Raw genomic sequence first — 9,958 nt, forward strand, 5'->3', positions numbered from 1 at the left:
TCTTCTCTCTCTCAAATCTCCCCTCACCTCACAGTTCTCCCTCCCCTCCCCTTCCCCCAGCTCTCTCACTCCACCTCTCGCTCTCGCTCTCTCTCTCTTCTCTCTCTCTCTCTCTCTCTCTCTCTTTCTCTCTCTCTCTCTCTCTCTCTCTCTCAAATCTCCTCTCACCTCACAGTCCTCCCTCCCATCCCCTTCCCCCAGCTCTCTCACTCTACCGCTCGTTCTCGCTCTCTCTCTCACTCTCTCTCTCTCTCTCTCTCTCTCTCTCTCTCTACCCCTCTCTCTCATTCTCTCTGTCTACAGCATCAGACGGCTTTGGAGCTGTATTGGAGCTGACAGCTGGGATCTTTATATTGCTATCTGATATGATATCTCTACAGGGCATACTGTCTATGGTCAGTACCCTCCAGAACAGAGCATCTATTCTCCTCCATTAACCCTCTCCCTCTGTTTTCTCAATCCCTCTCTCCTATCCTCTCCCCTCTGCCCACCTGGTTAATTGCCTTCACCCGGCTGTCTTTGATACTCGGAGCGTTCTCTCTCTCATTCACGATCAGTCTAGAGGAGGAAAAAGAGATGGAAAAGAGACTGTCCCCTCCCCCTCTCCTCCTGTGTCGGTGCTGTGGACGCTGGCTAGGTAGCGGCTGCTTCTCCTTTGTCCGCTAACGTGTAGCTCTCTCACAGAGACACACAGCGTCTGAATAAGGGGTTCCCCCCTGTATTCTCATGGTAATACAGGAGGGCAGGTGTTGTCTGTGTGCTTTTGTGCCATGTGAGGATTTCTCCCAGGGTCCTCGGGGTAACAAGTGAGAAGCACAGAGAAACACACCAACACACACAAAGACAGTCATAATTCTCAAATAAAAAAACACATTCTCACATAAACGTACCTACACACATCAATAAAGGATAAAGATGTGGCAGACAGCCATTCCTCTGTCTTAGTGTTTATATAACGAATGACACAGCCGCTCTTATGTTTTTGTAATAACTATGTTTTGACTGGTTTATATGCAAGGCAACTGGATTTACTAAAATGCCTTCATGACATAGAATGATATGGAAATGTTCTATGTATGTTATGCCTTCGTGCACTGTGACACTGGCGCACAGACACACACACACACACACACACACACACACACACACACACACACACACACACACACACACACACACACACACACACACACACACACACACACGACAGACAGACAGACAGACAGACAGACAGACAGACAGACAGACAGACAGACAGACAGACAGACAGACAGACAGACAGACAGACAGACAGAGAGACACACAGACAGACAGACAGACAGACAGACAGACAGACAGACAGACAGACAGACAGACAGACAGACAGACAGACAGACAGACAGACAGACAGACAGACAGACAGACACACACACACGCACACAATGTTGCTGTCGTGACCTGGAATATGTGTGTATATCAGCATCATGACACCCCTGGTCTCTGAGAGGTCACATGGTACGACGGGGCGTCCTCCTCTCTGCCAACCGGCCTCGTTAATTACAGTAGAGGTTGTTATGGGTCTCTGGTCTAACTGATTCACAGGCATCTGTTAACCTCATCCTCTCTGGGGAGAAAGGAGGGACCAATGGAGGGATTTGGGGAGTGTGTGTGTGTGTGTGTGTGTGTGTGGGGGGGGGTCAATAGAAAAAGGGGCATTACCATCTGTTTGTTTCTCTGTACTGTACATTATGTGCTTGTCTGTTTCTTCATATCATCCCTGTCTCCCTCTCTCCCTTTCTCAGCCGGCCATCCATTTCACATGTAGGTCACAGAGACATGGTCTGCAATCAACATGTGACACACTGATATCTCCGACTACAAAGACAACATAAGGGAGAAAGACAGAATAATACTACCTATCTTGTGTTGTTTCTATGATTCATATCATTCAGGTTAGAATGAGTAGGAAGGATTCAATGTCTCATGACTGGACCACCTGTCACCACATACAGTGGATTTGGAAAGAATTCAGACCCGTTCTCTTTTTCCACATTTTGTTACGTTACAGCCTTGTTCTAAAATGGACTAAATAAATACATTCTCTTCAATCTACACACAGTACACCATAACGACAAAGTGAAAACATTTTTTTTTGCAAATTTAAAATAAAAAACAGAAATACCTTATTTACATAAGTATTCAGACCCTCGAAATTGAGCTCTCCATTCATCATCATTGAGATGTTTCTACAGCTTGATTGGAGTCCACATGTGGTAAATTCAATTGATTGGACATGATTTGGAAAGGCTCACACCTGTCTATATAAGGTCTCACAGTTGGCAATGCTTGTCAGAGCAACAACTGAGCCATGAGGTCAAAGGAATTGTAAATTCAGCTCCAGACAGGATTGTGTCGAGGCACAGATCTGGGGAAGAGTAACAAAACATTTCTGCAGCATTGAAGGTCCCCAAGAACACAGTGGCCTCCATCATTCTTAAATGGAAGAAGTTTGGAACCACCAAAACTCTTCCTAGAGCTGGCCGCCCGGCCAAACTGAGAAATCGGGGGAGAAGAGCCGTGGTCAGGCAGGTGACCAAGAACCTGATGGTCACTCTGACAGAGCTCCAGAGTTCCTCTGTGGAGATGGGAGGAACCTTCCAGAAGGACAACCATCTCTGCAGCACTCCACCAATCAGACCTTTATGGTAGAGTGGCCAGACAGAAGCCACTCCTCAGTAAAAGGCACATGACATCCCGCTTGGAGATTGCTAAAAGGCACCTAAAGACTCTCAGACCATGAGAAACAAGATTCTCTGGTCTGATGAAATCAAGATTGAACTCTTTGGTCTGAATGTGAAGCGTCTGGAGGAAACCTGGCACCATCCCTATGGTGAAGCATGGTGGTGGCAGCATCTTGATGTGGGGATGTTTTTCAGCGGCAGGGACTGGGAGACTAGTCAGGATGGAGGGAAAGATGAACAGAGCAAAGTACAGAGAGATCCTTGATGAAAAACCTGCTCCAGAGCGCTCAGGACCTCAGACTGGGGCCGAAGGTTCACCTTCCAACAGAACAACAAGCTTAGGCACACAGCCATAACAATGCAGGAGTGGCTTCGGGACAAGTCTCTGAATGTCCTTGAGTGGTCCAGCCAGAGCCCGGACTTGATTGAACATATCTGGAGACTTGAAAATAGCTGTGCAGCAATGCTCCCCGTCCAACGTAACATAGCTTGAGAGGATCTGCAGAGAAGAATGGGAGAAACTCCCCAAATACAGGTGTGCCAAGCTTGTAGCGTCATACCCAAGAAGACTCGAGGCTGTAATCGCTGCCAAAGGTGCTTCAACAAAGTACTGAGTAAAGGGTCTGAATACTTATATGAATGTAATATTTCAGTTTTTCTTTTATACATTTGAAAAAATGTATAAAAAAGTTTTTGCTTTGTCATTATGTCATAATCTTTTTTTTAAATACATTTTAGAATAAGGCTGTAACGTAAAAAAATGTGGAGAAACTCAAGGGGTCTGAATATTTTTGGAATGCTCTGTATACTGTACAGCCTATCAGAATCTAACACAATATCCACAGCCAGCAGACTCAGTCCAATAAGCACATTACATAATGGATTACAACAATTACATAGAAATGATCGGACATTCCATCTATTAACAACAGCTCCTGATAACAACCTTTGAGAGGAGCCACATCGTGATCTAACCCCTGGATCAGGCGAGAGGGAGTCGTGACACATCCTAGCCTGAAACAGGCCCCCACACTGGGCATGAGTCACTTCCTCACTCGCCCCCCTCTCTCCAAGGACTGGATGACTTACAGACTGTGCCACTGCCAAGCATCAGGTTCTGTCAGGAGTTGTACTTGATTCAGTACTGATCTAAGAGGAAATGTAGTCATTCCTCTGTTATGGAAGAAGTCTGTCCTTTATAGGCACTCAATAAATGACCCTTTTCTTGTATTACACTTAGTCCATAAAAAATATGATCTCATGAGAATGGATTATTATTGATGACATTATTTGATTTTCCAGTGGGTGTAAAGGGCTTGTTGTTATTATTTGATATGTAAAAATAGGAAATGATTAATGGGGAAATCACAGCGCCAAATCAATCTCTCTGGGCTAGAGCTAGCTACACGACTGTGATGAAATGTCCTGATATTAACTGCCCTCATATTTACTGCTCTCTCTCTCTCTCTCTCTCTCTCTCTCTCTCTCTCTCTCTCTCTCTCTCTCTCTCTCTCTCTCTCTCTCTCTCTCTCTCTCTCTCTCTCTCTCTCTCTCTCTCTCTCTCTCTCTCTCTCTTATATAAATCAGATTGCTGTCGTTTAGTTTGACTGGGGGCTTAATGCCCTTTTAGCCTAATGCCATTCGGCGCCAGGTTCTCACTGTTTTCTCTCCCTGCAGCAGCCAGGAGTGTTCGATATGATTGTCTATCTCCTCCCTCCCTACCACTCCCTGCATTAGCTCCTGGCAGACAGCCTTCTCAAGGCCATAGCTCTCAACTCAGGCCCCTCCATCTCACCTTCTCTGTCCAGGCTGCTGCAGATAACAGCTAGGAGTAAGATCCGATACGACCACTAACAGTGGAACACACTCAAGATTAAAGCTATCAGATAGATAAGTCACTTTGCCTGAGATACTGCACGTGGACTATAAAACAGGATGAACTCATAGCACCGCAAATTCGGCCCATTTTTCAGTATAACTGATACAGTATTTAAACAACAAACCACAGGTAAGACATGGAATTAATTTCATCCACGCCTGTTTTCTCCTTTACTCTACATTTGAAATGCATTTTTTTGTTCAAGTCGATATTGCAGAGCACATGAAGGGCAAGAAGAACCTCCGGATATGATGAGCGAGAAAGTAAACAGATGCCTGACGGATGGATACACGGATGGTTGCATGACTGGAGGGACAAATGACTGAAGAAGTGAAAGGAGGGGTATGATTCTCAGTGAGGTGCCTGGCCGAGGGGACCATGCTACGTTTTGGCAGCTGCCACCCGGGATGCAAGGTTGCTGGGAAATGTTTAATTGTGTTTATAGCAGCGGTTGTGCAAGAGTAGGATACATTCACTTAAGTCAATTACAGCCTGCCTGCCGCCTGTCTGCACCAAGCAGAGAGGAGAGGGAGGGAGGAAGGAGAAGAGGGAGGGAGTAGGGAGTGAGGAGACAGTGGACGGGATCCTAACCTTTAACAGCTATAAAATAATTGACCAGGCCAGGTGGATCCAGCTCTCTTTGTGGTACCAGTATTTCCTTTCATAGAAATGTACTAGATTGTATTATTATCCTAATCAGTTAAACTTAAAGTCAGAGTGACAGTGAACAATGACATCCACCATCGACCACTGTTACACCTCTTCTACTCCCATACAGCAGCCCTTCGACATCTGCTCTCCATGCAGCTGTTTGTGGTGCCTCTGCTACCTCTAGCCATACATAGGATGGAACAGGAACAACTATCTGAACATTCCAACACTCAAATCTCCTCCGGTAGGAGTTGGCATGAGGCTGTAACGTCACAAAATGTGGAAAAAGTCAAGGGGTCTGAATAATTTCCGAAGGCACTGTACACGGAGTGGACAAAACAAGCTCTTTCCATGACACAGACTGACCAGGTGAATCCAGGTGAAAGCTATGATCCCTTATTGATGTCACCTGTTACATCCACGTCAAGCAGTGTAGATGAAGGGGAGGAGACAGGTTAAAAAAATGATTTTTAAGCCTTGAGACAATTGAGACATGGATTTTGTAAGTTTGCCATTCAGAAGGTGAATGGGCAAGACAAAAGATTTAAGTGCCTTTGAATGAGGTATTGTAGTAGATGCCAGGCGCACCGGTTTCTGTCTAGAACTGCAACTCTGCTGGGTTTTTCACACTCAACAGTTTCCCGTGTGTATCAAGAATGGTCCAACACCCAAAGGACATTCAGCCAACTTGACACAAATGTGGAAAGCATTGGAGTCAACATGGGCCAGCATCCCTGTGGAACGCTTTCGACACCTTGTGGAGTTGAAGCTGTTGTGAGGGCAAAAGAGGGTGCAGCTCAATATTAGGAAGGTGTTCCTAATGTTTTGTAAACTTAGTGTAAGTAGGGATAAAGTGACTAGGCAACAGGATAGATAATAAACAGTAGCAGCAACGTATGTGATGAGTCAAAAGAGTGCAAAAAGGGTAATGCAGACAGTTCGGGTAGCTATTGGTTAACTATTTAACTAGCTATTTCGCAGTCTCATGGCTTGGGAGTAGGGTCCTGTTGGTTCCAGACTTGTCTATGACTTGGGTGGCTGGAGTCTTTGAAAATCTTTAGGGCCTTCCTTTGACACCGCCTGGTATAGAGGTCCTGCTATAGAGTTTTGAATGTAGTCCACTCTGGGGACAGTGGTGGAGTGATAAATGTTCAAACCAGAGCTCTATCGCACCGTGTGAGTCTGACTGAATGAGACAGACTGGATCTCTGGGTAATTTATCTCTTTATCGGTTCAACACATGAATAGGAAGCTATAAAGGCCTTTCAAAAGGAGCAGATGTTCCTCGAGACGACGCCCTGGAACTAGTTGCTCGAGGCTCGATAGTTGTTGGATTGGGCCCCCATTCCCACAGCTCCGGCGGGTCAAATGACTGGGATGTGTAGCGCATGGACAATAATTCAGCTGGATGTACCTATGGGCTGGGATGGGCTGATCTAGGCTAAATAGCATGAGGAATCTTCCATGTACAGTGCCTTCAGAAAGTACTCATACCGCACTCATACCCCAAAACTCATTGACTTATTTCATATTGTTGTTGTGTTACAGCCTGAATTTAAAAATAAATCTCACCCGTTTACCCACAATACCCCAAAACGACAAATTGAAAACATGTTTTCAAAATCTTTGCAAGTGTATTGAAAATGAAATACAGTTTCTAAGAGCTTTGCACACCTGGATTATACAATATTTGACCATTATTCTGTTCTTCAAGCTCTGTAAAGTTGGTTGTTGATCATTGTTAGGCAGCCATGTTCAGGTCTTGTCAAAGATTTTCAAGCCTATTTAAGAAAACTGTAACTAGGCCACTCAGGAACATTCAATGTTGTGTTAGTAAGCAACCTCGTGTTTTAGGTTATTGTCCTGCTGAAAGGTGAATTTGTCTCCCAGTGTCTGTTGTAAAGCAGACTGAACCAGGTTTAGGATTTTGCTTGTGCTTAGCTCTATTCCATTTCCTTTTGTCCTGAAAAACTCCCTAGTCCTTGCCGATGACAACCATAACCATAACATGATGCAGCCACCACCATGCGGTACTCAGTGATGTGTTGTGTTGGATTTTCTCCGAACATATCACCTTGTATTCAGGACATAAAGTTAATTTCTTTGCCACATGTTTTGCAGTGTTACTTTAGCGCCTTGTTGCAAACAGGATGCATGTTTTGGAATATTTGTGTTCTGTACAGGCTTCCTTCTTTTCACTCTGTCATTTAGGTTAGTATTGTGGAGTATCTACAATGTCGTTGATCCATCCTCATCCTCAACGACAACCATTAAACTATTTATTTGTTCTAAAGTCACCATTAGCCTCATGGTGAAATCCCTGAGTGGTTTCCTTCCTTTCCTGAGTTAGGAAGGACACTTGTATCGTTGTAGTGACTGAGTGTATTGATACACCATCCAAAGTGTAGTTAATAACTTCACCATGCTCAAGGGGATATTCAATGTTTGCTTTTATTATTTTTACCATTGAAGGTGCCCTTCTTTGCGAGGCATTGGAAAACTTCCCTGTTCTTTGAGGTCGAATCTGTGTTTGAAATTCACTGCTCAACTCAGGGACCTTACAGATCATTTGATGTGTGGGATACAGAGATGAGGTAGTCATTCAAAAATCACGTTAAACACTATTATTGCACACAGAGTCCATGCAACTTATTACGTGACTTGTTAAGCAGAATGTTTACTACTGAACATATTTAGGCTTGCCGTAGCAAAGGGATTGAACACTTATTGCCTCAAGACATTTCAGCTTTTCATTTTTTATTAATATAAATATAATAATATTTTGACATTATAGAGTATTGTGGGTAGGCCAGCGACACAAAGTTGAAATTGTATCCATTTTAAATTCAGGGATGTGAATACTTTCAGAAGGTACTGTGCTTTCTCCTATAGGACCTACTCACGAGAGCTATGGCTGCAGGACTTGTGTGGGTGTAGTTACAGACAGAAGGGTGCTAAAACCTCATACTAATACCAGTAGGGATGAACGTTAAGCTGTAGGACAGAATGATTAACACATGCACACACTGATACACACACACACACAAACACACACATGCATCACGTACATGCAAATTGAGATTTATACGCCAGCCCCTGATTTCAGCCCCCTATGTGTGGGTTTCTGGGTGTGCTCTGGTGCCCCACTAGCCAAGATTAAGACCTCTCAATGCCAGCTTTACCAGCACCAGTCTGAATCCCTGTTTGCCCTTAAGAGCATATGAGGATCTGACTCCTAAGTCCTAATGCCACAACATCCTTCTGCTTGCCAAATATTCACAGGCATCCCCCCCCCCACAGCAAGACTCTGGAGAGGTCAGACCAGGGCAGCAGATCGTCCTGGGTGACAACGGCTGTGTCCCAAATGGCACCCTATTCCCTATGAGACCCTGGTCAGAAATAGTGCGCCATGAAGGGAATATAGTGCCTTTTGGGACGCAACCTAGGTAGTACAGCCGGTGTTGTAAAGGACTGCTAGTTGAAACTCTGTGAGAATAACAATAATATGAACGGCTATGTGTAGGGAAGGATCTCCTTCACACTGCGATTAGTGTGGCGACCCAGTCAGGTTTTTATAGACTGGTGTGAAATGCAATATGTAGGCCTACATCCCTGATGTGGCTGGTGCAGACCGCAGAGTGAAGTCATGTTGAAATTCAGTCCAAATGTATTGCTGAAAGAACTGCCGAATTCTTTTCTAGGTAGCGTCTATTAGTTGGAGCCTAAAGCTCACCACAGCAGATGTTGTTTTCACTATACTTCCTAATTTCCGTGTGAAGAAATGCAAACCATGCTGAACGAACAGAAGGTAGAAAACCGAGAAGCATTAATATCAGTGCAGGAAGTTGCTCTGCTCACGTTTGAGTGAATTGCGTGATCCTTAAAAGGGTGATCCGTCCCCCGTCCCGCTTCCTGTTCTCTATATTCCGAATCTGGATCGAGGCGAGTTGTCTCACACCAAATGAGTACAGTATCTGATAGCTTTGCTATGAAATCTCCATGAAAGCACATCTGGCATCTGCAGTGCACTCTTCCTAAACAAGGTCAGAGCAGAGCCTCTACCCTCTGATGAATTTAGTGGAGATTTATTTGGACCAGCAGGATGGGTCAATTCCAACACTGTCCATATGGTTCAATCCAAATCCACGCCACCTCCCTCTGCTACACACTGTGTTACCATGGATTATCAGCACTAACATTATCAGCACTAGCTCTGTCTTTCTGGCTATGAAATGGGTTAAACTGGATGCAGACATCATAGGATTTCCTAAATCCTCAGACTTGATTCAAGTGTAGTAGGCATGGCTCCACGGGCTCTGCACTGCGACTGACTGACCCTGTGCTCCTCTCAACAATGCGTGTCGTGTGTTTGTTGGTTGTCTAGGGAAGTTCTTGGGATCAGAGCAAAAAGACTAATTTCCTTCGTAACCTGTGGACTATATATAGATACATCCACTAATGTTTATTAACAACATTTTTTCTGCATGATAACATAAGGAAAAGGCACGTTGTGTGTTTAAATGTATTTATTTTCATCGCACTTACATTCTCTGCAGTAAGACATTTCATTTACAAAAGTTGTATATACATTTAGAAAATAGTGCACTGTCTCCATGACACACATACTCACAAATACACACAGACACATGAAAGACTTGCAGATACATCATATTTTTGCGGAACTGTATAGACATGGTAATTGGCACAT

Source organism: Salmo salar, chromosome ssa03 (assembly GCF_905237065.1).
Source record: "Salmo salar chromosome ssa03, Ssal_v3.1, whole genome shotgun sequence".
Lineage (NCBI taxonomy): Eukaryota > Metazoa > Chordata > Actinopteri > Salmoniformes > Salmonidae > Salmo > Salmo salar.